Source organism: Phalacrocorax carbo, chromosome 4, assembly GCF_963921805.1.
Source record: "Phalacrocorax carbo chromosome 4, bPhaCar2.1, whole genome shotgun sequence".
Lineage (NCBI taxonomy): Eukaryota > Metazoa > Chordata > Aves > Suliformes > Phalacrocoracidae > Phalacrocorax > Phalacrocorax carbo.
Window position 1 is genome coordinate 7,122,526 of NC_087516.1, and position 9,994 is coordinate 7,132,519.

The 9,994-nt window shown below is 48.1% G+C and overlaps 1 long non-coding RNA gene across 1 annotated transcript; it reads left to right on the plus strand.

Annotated features, from left to right (window-relative positions):
- The first annotated feature begins 3,082 nt into the window (after positions 1-3,082).
- LOC135313240 (uncharacterized) lies at positions 3,083-5,332 on the plus strand. The gene is made up of 5 exons (XR_010372869.1): positions 3,083-3,165; positions 3,547-3,818; positions 3,974-4,082; positions 4,874-4,971; positions 5,246-5,332. It is a non-coding gene; the product is annotated as an uncharacterized LOC135313240 (long non-coding RNA).
- Positions 5,333-9,994: the final 4,662 nt, after the last annotated feature.

Consider the following 9,994-nt stretch of genomic DNA (forward strand, 5'->3'; position numbering starts at 1 on the left):
CTCGATGCATGATATTAGACACTGATGCTGGGGTTGCAGTTACTCACCCTTCCTCCTGAAGCATTTTTAGCTCTACTTACAGGGCATGTTGTGAAAAAGTAAAGCCCAGTGATAAAACTGGGGACAGACTCTCCCCTGTAGCTAAAGTTGATGCTGGAGGCAGAGGGGAGGGAAACACAAGCCTTTGTTTCAGAAGGAGCTGCATGTTGAACTCAGCCGTGACCAAAATTAGAGCATCTCTTGGACTGATTTAAAATTTACAATCCTGGAAAGAGCACCTTAGCTTGCAGAACCTGTTATTTAGTTGCAGATGCATCTTCAGGTATGTTTGAGCACTGGGGCTTGGACTTACCTCTCTTCTTGAGTGGTGGTTGGGAATGCCAGCTTAGGAGAGGATACAAAGCTACTAGAGCGTGTCCAGAGGAGGGCCATGAAGTTGGTGAAGGGTTTAGAGGAGAAACTGTTTGAGGAGCAGCTAAAGTCACTTGGTTTGTTCAGCCTGGAGAAGAGGAGGCCAAGGGCAGCCCTCATCATGGCCTGCAGCTTCCTCACAAGGGGAGGAGGAGGGGCAGGTGCTGATCTCTTCTCTCTGGTGACCGGTGACAGGACCCGAGGGAATGGCAGGGAGATGTGCCAGGGGAGGGTTAGGTTGGGTATTGGGAAAAGGTTCTTCCCCCAGAGGGTGGTGGAGCCCTGGAACAGGCTCCCCAGGGAGGCATCACGGCACCAAGCCTGGTGATATTCAAGAAGCACTTGGACAATGCCTCAGAGACCTGGTGTGAATTTGGGATGTCCTGTGCAGGGACAGGAGTTGGACTTGATGATCCTTGTGGGTCCCTTCCAGCTCAGGACATCCTATGATTCTGTGATCTAGGGACAAAAGAGGTTCTACATTGTGCAGAAATAAAGGGGAGGCTCAAAAACTGCAGGAAACCTGCTCTCTGCACTTCCCTTTAGTTTCTCTCTCCTCCTGTGAAAATAATGTGTGAAAACTGGAGAAGCCAGCTGGAGCAGAGGGATGCAATGGACCTTGACACTGTAAAACACTTCCCTGCTAAATCCTGCCTGCAGCCTGTCCAGGGAGGATTTGCTCCGTGGCTCATTGCACTCTCAACTGGCCTTTTGCTTCAGCTGCTTCTCGCACCTGCTGTGGTGGTGGCAACAGGAGGAGCTACCATGTGAATCGTGCGGCACAGATGAGGTGGGGTGACACGGGGCAGATATGGTTTGGTCTGTATACAACATATACATCATTGCGCATGAAGCCACTGAAGCGAGATGGGGGTGGGTTTTTTGCAGGCGCAGATCTGCGTAGAGCCGGGAACTGCATTGATTGATGCCACAGCAGGGTGTGAGCCCACCCATCGATATCAACTGCTGCTGCTTCTGCTATGTCTGATGTCCCTGGAGAATATTTTCCTTGTGATTGAAGGACCTCAGCTTTTCCTCTACTCCAAGTTTCTGATCACTCTGTTATTTTCACATTTATTATGGGAGAGGAGAAGAGAGGGAAAACTTAATTGGGTAAGACAACTGGCCTGGAAAACTTGAGCGTTTTTCCCAGGCTCTGCTTATCTCTGACCCTCAGCCCAATCCTTGACTATAAAGGGATTGTATGCATACCACTCCCGTTCTTATTTTGGAATACACTTGTAAGCGTGACCCCATATTATTTGTTCTTGGCGTACGCGCTTGCCCTTTGCTGGTCTCACAAGCTTGTTGTGACTGTTATTAGGCGATGTAGCCTGTCCCTGATCTAGCATGTGTGACAGTCAAGTCTCCTCTCCTGTTCTGGACTGGTTTGCTTGCTGCTGGTGATGGCTGCGGTGAGTTATGGTAATACAATGACATCTTTTGGGCCCTTGCTCCAGGTGACAATTCTTGGAGGTCTCATCCTTTTTAACCCTAAGCTGATTCCTGAGCATGTGTGGGCCAGCGAGGGAGAACCCCACCACGCTCCTTCCAAACAGCGCTTCCCAGATCACAGCTTTGCTGCTATTTCTCTCTGCAGTCCACGAAGGACAGACTTGCCTTAAAATGATCACACCTGGTAGTACAACAACGTCCTGATGTACCCGTGAAGAGATCCTGATGTTCGACCCAGCAGCTGGCAATCATCAACATGCAGAGCTCCAAATAAAATGCATTCCCGTGCGGCTTTCGATCATTTGACAGAGATGTTTCCCAGTGTAAAGCTGCCATGAAAAGTGTAAGCCAAGAACATATCATTTCTTAACCAGCCGTGCTAGGAATACTCCTGCAAAATGCAGGAATGAAGCAAATACACCTGGAGCGGTTTTATTCTGGCTCTGACTTTTGTTCCCATCTGCACGAGCTGTTAGATGAGAACTAAATGATGCTCAATTCATCATCTCATCAAAGGGCTGCAGGAAAGAAAGGAGTAGGAATGTCACAGGAGGTGTAATGAGCTGTCCCTGGCACATGGTTGCCCCTGCTAACAGCAGCTGATACCCAAAGCCTGTGGTGTCACCCAAAATCTGCAATTATCCTTTGTGTTATCAGCTCTCTGGGAAGTCAGAGGACATGCAGGTGTTTTCTTATATAAAAACAAGGAGGCAACTGGGTGTTGAGGCCCCTCATCCAGCAGACGCGTACAGATGTCGCTCTGGGAGGATCTGCAAGTCTGGCAGTTGGTTCCTGCAGGAGAACCGTGGAATACCTCCAACTGCCTATGGAGAGCACTAGGGGAAGTTTTAAACTGACGGATCTTTTAGCAGGTCAAATTTTGGTTTTGCATGATCTCTGTGAGCCCTTTAGGTTGGGTCCCAGTGTCAATATGAGAGCAGTTTGCCTTTTGCTGGTGTGTGTTTGGGTAGGCATGCCCGCAGCAGGCAGGCAGGGCGGGTAAGAGGGGATGTGGCTGCCATTCAGTGTTTTGCTTCCACTGTAGCCTGCAACTAGCTTTCACTTTGTTCTTGAACAAGTTGTTAGTACGTTGAATGATAAGTATTTTTCCTCTTTTTCTTTATTTTTTCAGTAGGCTTACTGAAGGGCTAAAGATTACGCAGTGTGACCTTTGCCCCTTCGTCCCCAAGGTAGCTCATGGCCAAGTTTATTTAAACGTTGCATATGGGGAGGGTTGTAAAAGGTATTACAAGTTCGTAAACAATGTAAAAATCTGTGCCCGGGTAGCGGAGGAAAAAGGTAGGTAATTTCCCACCCTGTTTTGGCCAGCCAACTCTGGCTGTGATACTTGGTGGGAATCCAAGCTTGCTTAATCCTGCTGTTCACAGACCTTCTAACATTGGCTTTTGCAGGTACAATTTTTGGGGTGACTTTAGGGATGCAGAAGCACAATCACGGTGTTTTTCATTTTGCTTGAAAAGATGATGCTTGATATTACAATGGGGAGTTCTTGCAGACAGGAGTTTCATCTTCATCAGAGGGAACTGGTGGATTTGATGGGTTCCTTGCTAGCAATCAGCGGGAAATCATGTTAGGGTCAGCCTCATCGCCAGGTTGGGCTGGAAGGGAATGGAAGGACCATGCTCACCTTCTGTTGTCTTTGTTGCGTTGGCTCCGCAGGAGAAGTGATCGGATGCCCTCCCGTGTTCTCACTGCTGCCATTATACAACTTGTGCTGCTCCTCTTCCAAAGCCCTTTCAAAAAGGCAGTCCTGCTGACAATCACGCTCTCCTTGAAGTGCCTCACTTGCCGTTGGCTCTCTTTTCCTTCCAGCAGACAAAGCTTGAGGGATATAAATCGAAAGGGACATGTGGAGTGTATGAAACAGGCTACTTCAGTGTGCACATTGGGGGAACCTCATAAAGTCCTTCACAGCAGCCAGGAGATTCCAGGTTTGGCTGCAAGACTGTGGTCCATAAAAGTTGCTGGGATAGCTCTTGTGCTTTCCTCCTGAGAGAGAGGAAACCTTTTTCTTTGTCTCATTTGCAGCTTCTGCTGATGCCAGATTTCCCTGTGCAAATGTGTTTCTTTTCCTTCACACCCACAGACAGAATTTCCACTGATCACTGCTCAACTCTGTGGCCTTTAGATCCTGGAGCTCAGCACTGAAATAGCCTCCTTCAAGATGAAAAGGAGGGATGAGGAGCTAAAAAGCAGTGGGTTTCACTTCTTTATCATTTACAGTGCTTCCTAGTCTATGAGGTTAGAGAAGTGCAGAGCTCAGGAAAAATCCAGGCTGAGGACCTGGCCTCAGCATCAAGGATTTCCTTTCTGAGATGAGCTAACTATTGCTACGCTCTCCAAAGTAAGGATCTCCCACTGTTTTATGTGATTGTATTGTATTTTTTATATCACACACCTCATTCAAGGGGCATATGAACACGGTTTTCTCATGGAAAGTGCAATCTGGAATGTGTTGCTGCGGAGTATTGCTGAATCCAGGCACTTAGCAAAATTGAAAAGGAGGTCAGATATTTGTATGGATCACACCACTAGTTCAGACCCATAAGAGATTATGCTAACAAGTTTTGGACCAGATCTGAATAGTGCTTTCAGGCCTTAGCTGTTATCCAGTGCTCAGAGCTTAAGAGGAGACCCTCACGGTCTAGAGTTTCTCAAATATCTGCCTCCTTGATATCTTCTTATACCTTCTCATTGCTGTGTGCTGGAGGAAGCATGGCTCTGATCCATATTTCCTCACTGTGGTTGTCCATTTGCAGTGTGTATAGACTAGCTGAAGGAGTGTAAGCAAGATGCTCCCAACAAATGTTGTGCTTGTCCCAACTATAGAGCAAAGAAGAAGCCAGCACAGGCAGGTCTCTGCCAGGGAGAGCTGGGGTGGCAAACCTGCCTCCAGTCCCATGCTGGATGCTGGGATTTTGTGGGGTATCTTCTTGTGTCATTTGGGAAGCAATTCGTGTTCTCTTCTCCTTTTCCTGTATTACAGGACTAAGAAAGAGGTGTGTGAGGGTCCAAAACCCTCATGAACAAGGGGCAGAATAAGGCATCTGTGCAGGGATTGGGGTTCTCCACCCCTCAAGGCAGGTAAGTGACAACTACCTCTGATGGCCACCATGTTATTTTGGCCCCTTGTCACCAGATGTGCTCCTCACAGCATCTGGTACAAATGAAGCCACCAAAGGGGACAGGATGAGTCTGCAGACAACACAGGCAATGGATGAAATTACACCCTCCAGTTGCCATCTTTTGCCTGTGTGCTGGAGCGGTCGCTTTGCCCTGGGAAGAGGGGAGGCATTGTCTGGTACCTAAACATGCAGGCATGGAGTGAAACACTGCTGAGCCTGTCGTCCTTCTCCAGCAGAGCTCTGTGTTGCATATGAATCCATCCAGCCGTCCATCCATCTGTCCATCCATCCATCTGTGGCAGAATTAGAGATAGCTGTGATGGGAGTATTTAGAAGACTGGCACATCAGTCCAGTTTTGAACTGTAGAATTAAACTTTGCTAAAATCCGAACAGGCTTCTTGCTGATGGTCAGTTCTTCCACTGTGTTAATCACCATCACTGCATATACAAGACTCAGCCTCCAGCAATCCTATATACACTAGCTGTAAAAACACATTACTGACGGATGCTGTGCAGTGGGCGCCGGTCCCTGCAGTCTCGGTGGCTCCTGATCACCCAGGTCAAGGTAACCAGGCTTGAGAGAGCAACTCAGAACCAAACTGCTTCTTTTCTTGTTTCTCCAGTTTTTCCTCATTTATACCTGATGTTTTTTATGCTACTGCCCAATTCCAAAAAGGGGAAGGGAGGTGGTGGTGGTGTGTTCCTCTCCTCCTGATACTGCTTACCTTGTTTCCTTTGTCTTGCCAGCCATCCTCCTCGTGTATTGGGGGGATGCTCTGCCTTTTTGCAGCCCCTTGTATTTATCTTGGCCTCCCTCTGGCAACATTTGTCACCAGGATGCCTCCTAAGTGTGCCTACACCATCTCTGTCTGCCTTTTTTGTGATCACGGCACTGACTTACATATGCAAAGTTGCGTCTGGCTATGCCATCAGTGTTACAAAGCACTTGCATGCTCTTGCTAGCTATGCTACTTTAGTAAGGTTATACTGGGCTTCAAAGCAAGTTTTAATTTTATGTTGGTCAGTGTGTTTAAAATTTATGGGTGTCATAGGTGTCTGCATCGGCCAGGCAGGCTCTCATGTGTGGGTGCATGGGCTCCGTGGCATCGCTCACTGCTCCGGTTTGGGTTTCATCTTCTCTGCACGGTGCAGAAAGGAGCTAAAGTTTCCCTGAAAGTGGGTGCAGGTTTGCATCCTCCCCTCTCCATCCTCATCATCGTTGCCTGACACTATGCCACTCGTGTCCCAGGCCTGTGAGACCACGCCAGACACACGGGGTCCTGAAGCTGCCACGCTCCCCGGCAGAGGGCAGTGACAGACAGACAGACGGATGCACAACGTAGGCCAAGTGCTATTTTGCTCTTCTCCGAGGCCCTTTAGCCAGGGATCTTGAGCCAGTTAAGCTGTAGCATAAGCCTCATACTTAACTGCTTTGCTGGATGAGGCCAGGCTGCTCAGAAGCTGGCAGGATCAAGGCTCGGTCTCTTGTTCCTCCAGCTGATGAGGATAGTGCCTGTGGCTCTGTCCCAGAAAACCTGAGCTCAGTGTGGGTCTTTGGTAGGACAAGGGTGGGTTAAAGGGGTCCCTGCAGGATGCTAATTCTTGCACAATTCTTAGGGAGGATTTCTCTTTGGCATAATTTATTTTGTGTGAGGGTTTCAGGGTGGGCTCGGGGGTGGTGGTGGGTGGAACACAGATGAAATCCCATACTCTGACCATAGATTTTAGCCTGAACAAGTACACTGAGAGCAGACTGAAGACTGAGCCCTTGGGAGGTGATGCCAGGAGAAAATTACCACCCTAAAATGTGCATGAAGGTAATAATATCTTTTTCCTTTGACTAGCCGTCTTCTCCTCCTCCCTTTTGTTTCCCTGCTGGTCGCTGAGCCCCTGGCTCAAAGCACCACATGCAGACATGAATGCACACAAATGAAACCTGTGTATTTTATGCACTGACCCACCGATAGCTGAAATTTGAAGCAGGCGAGTTCAAATAAAACATTCAATATTAACCTGTTAAAAATCCAGGAGGGTCTTTCTATAAACTGACTGTCTCCCGGTTTGCTCCAAATAGTGCAGCGTCCTCCTTACACTGTGCCTGTTCTTGTGAGGTTTCAAAAGCTGTGCAGCAACGGACCTGGTTAGCATTGAGATGGGAGACCTCCAAAAGCTTTGAGTTGTTGAGAAACAAGTATTGGAGGTTCAGTAAGTGGCTTTTTCCTCTCTTGAGTCAGTGTTGAACATGTGCCCATTCCAGCAGCAGAATATGTCATTCTTCAGCTCTGTCATTCTGGCACCCAAGAGCTCTACAAAGTTAAAACCCACCTTGTCAACAACAGATTCTCTGAGGTACACTAGATGCCTGCTAACACATGCACAGGACGTTGTTCTGCCACCCACCACAGTGTCCAGAGATGGACTGGACCTTGAAGTCAAGATTTGAGCAAAAATTAGTGTATTTTTAATACAGCAAGGGTCAGGTTAGGTGATGCTAGAGGAAGGAGTTTTTGAAGGAAGGATTCAAATCTCCCTGTGCTTCTCTCTTTTACCTGACAGCATCAGGCTGACAGTAGCTGGTCCTGACTCTTTCCTCCAAGGGTTGCTAGATAGCAGCCTCACTCCTCTCACAGTGCCTGTTGGTCTTGCATATATACCACTTGCTGGCTTCTGAAGGCAGAACATTTTTCCAGTCTGTGTTTCCTCCAGACTCTTCCGTGTGGGCAACATTACTGCTAATTTACACTTGATGATTCAGAGCAGAAGATGGAGAAGATGAGGATGTTCTCCTCAATCAGGAGCAGGAAAAACTGCACCTGGAGAGTCTCTTTGCTTGAGTAAGCCGGATATCTGGATGGGGACAAGCTCCATAAACAAAGGGATTCATCTTGGCGAGGCAAAAGAGTGAGTTTTATTTGCCAGAAGTTTATTCTCCCAAATGTTTCCAGTGATGCCCTGAAAGTCACCAGAAGCTGCAGACAAATGCAAAACTGGTTGCGCAGAAGAACAGGGAGCAGGGGAAGGCTTTTATGTTAGAGCAAAGCAGCTATATGATGTGGATCTTTTTCTCCTTGTGGTCCTGTGCCATCATAAGGTTCTACAGCTGCAAGAGGTCTATGTGATGACTCTGGAGAGGGTGACATTGAAGCAGAAGACACCCTGCACAAGGCAGGCATGGAGCTGGGTAATTTTCTCAGAAATAAATAAAACAGAGGAGAGGGTGGTTCTTGCACTTGGTACAGGACTGGGGACAGCTTAGAGTCAGTGGCCTGATCCTAACCACTCCGTGACTCCATATGGTGCACGGGCTTATGTGATGGGGGACAGAAATTACATCTGCCAGCAAGTTCGCCTGCAGAGGCTTCCCACCGGTGGGGACTTAACCAGTGATGGCTGATGTTTGGGGGGAGTGGGGGGAGCGGGTGGGGTACTACTACCATCCATTTCCACAGGCTATTTTGGAGTTTTTCCACCTCAGGGAGAAATGAGAAGCCCAATAATAGATTTTCACCCGCAGACTGATGTCAGTGGAGAGGCCGTAGTGATTGCTAAGGACACGGTGGAAGTTTTTTGGGGTTCCTAGAAATTCAGTGTGGGTGCCTTTAGCTGGGGCTGCTTTGTTTTAAAAATGAACATGAGCTGTTGGACCTGGCGCTGTGGGATGCTGACACCACCTGGCAGAAGGGTTGCGCTCAGATCAGGATGACTGTATGTGTTTAATTTTGAGCTGGAGGAGGAGAAATATGGTGAGTCCTGGGTCAGTGACAATGAAGTCTGGACTCCAGATGTGCAAAGCCTGGCAGTGTGAGATGGGAAGGCTGTTTGGAGAAGAACATTTTGGAAGTCTGGGGGAGTGCACAGTGGGATACTAGATCTCGAATTAAATCTTCAGCCAAAAAGGGAGGAATCTAGCAGCAGCTTTATCAGGCTGGGCTACTGCAGGAATTGCTTCAGCTGCAGTCCAGGAGTGTTGCTGAGAATCTGGATCCTGCAGCACCCTTATCTGATGGGTCAAGGGAATGGTTTCCAGATTTTGCAAATTGGTTTATCTAAACATGGGGCGATGGGGCAGTGAGTTGGCTCGGGCTCGCTGGGTGAACTTTTGAAGGTGCCCAGTGTCAAGCGGTGCTTTTGACGGAAGGTTGTGCATGTCTGGAAGCAGTATTGCAGAGGCAGCAGGGACTCATTGCTGCCAAAAAGCCCCAGAGCTTCTGTTGGTTTTGAAAGCTTAACTATCCTGATTGACTTACCCCCACGGATGGCAAATGGGAAGGAGGTTTTGCAGTGAATGATGCTCCTTGGATAAAAAAATCTCATGCTTAAGTGTCAGTTACTCACATTGTCAGCTCCTCAGATATGAGTGCGAGATGGCTGCGCATCGCTGGAGCAGCAGCCAGCACGTTCTGCTTCAAGCTCCCCTCCATGCATGGCCCCGTCTGCTCCTGCTGCTCTTGGCAGGTGTTCAGTGCCTCCCATGGCATGAGTTGTCATGGCCTCTGTGCTTTGCACTGATGAGGGATCCATTCCTAGAGCAAAACGCAAGCGTTTGACAGCACCGTGACTGTCTTTGTGCGTGGTGTGAGAAATGAGCAATGCCAGAATGTGTCATGAGTCTTTTGAGAGGGTTGTGGCTCTCTATACTCATGATGCTCTTTAGCTGGATGTGCATTGCATGGTAAGAATCATGCTTTTTTTTTTTTTTAAATCAGGTATTTAAACACTTTTCTTATGGAAAAACAGAAGGGAAAAAACAGTGCTACAGAGAGAGGCAGTGCCCACAAACATGCAGGTAGGCACCTTGCTAGCAGGAACCATGGTCCCTACCAATGTCAGGCGTCTCCAGGAGTAAGCAGTAGCTGTGTGAATTTTAGGGATGTGAATTTTGAGTTAAGAGTTGAAAGTTCCTGCTAGGCATCTTTCAGGCGCCCAATATCTTTGGTGGATGCAGGCCATTGGAGGAGATGTGCCTCAAGCTCAAGAGGGA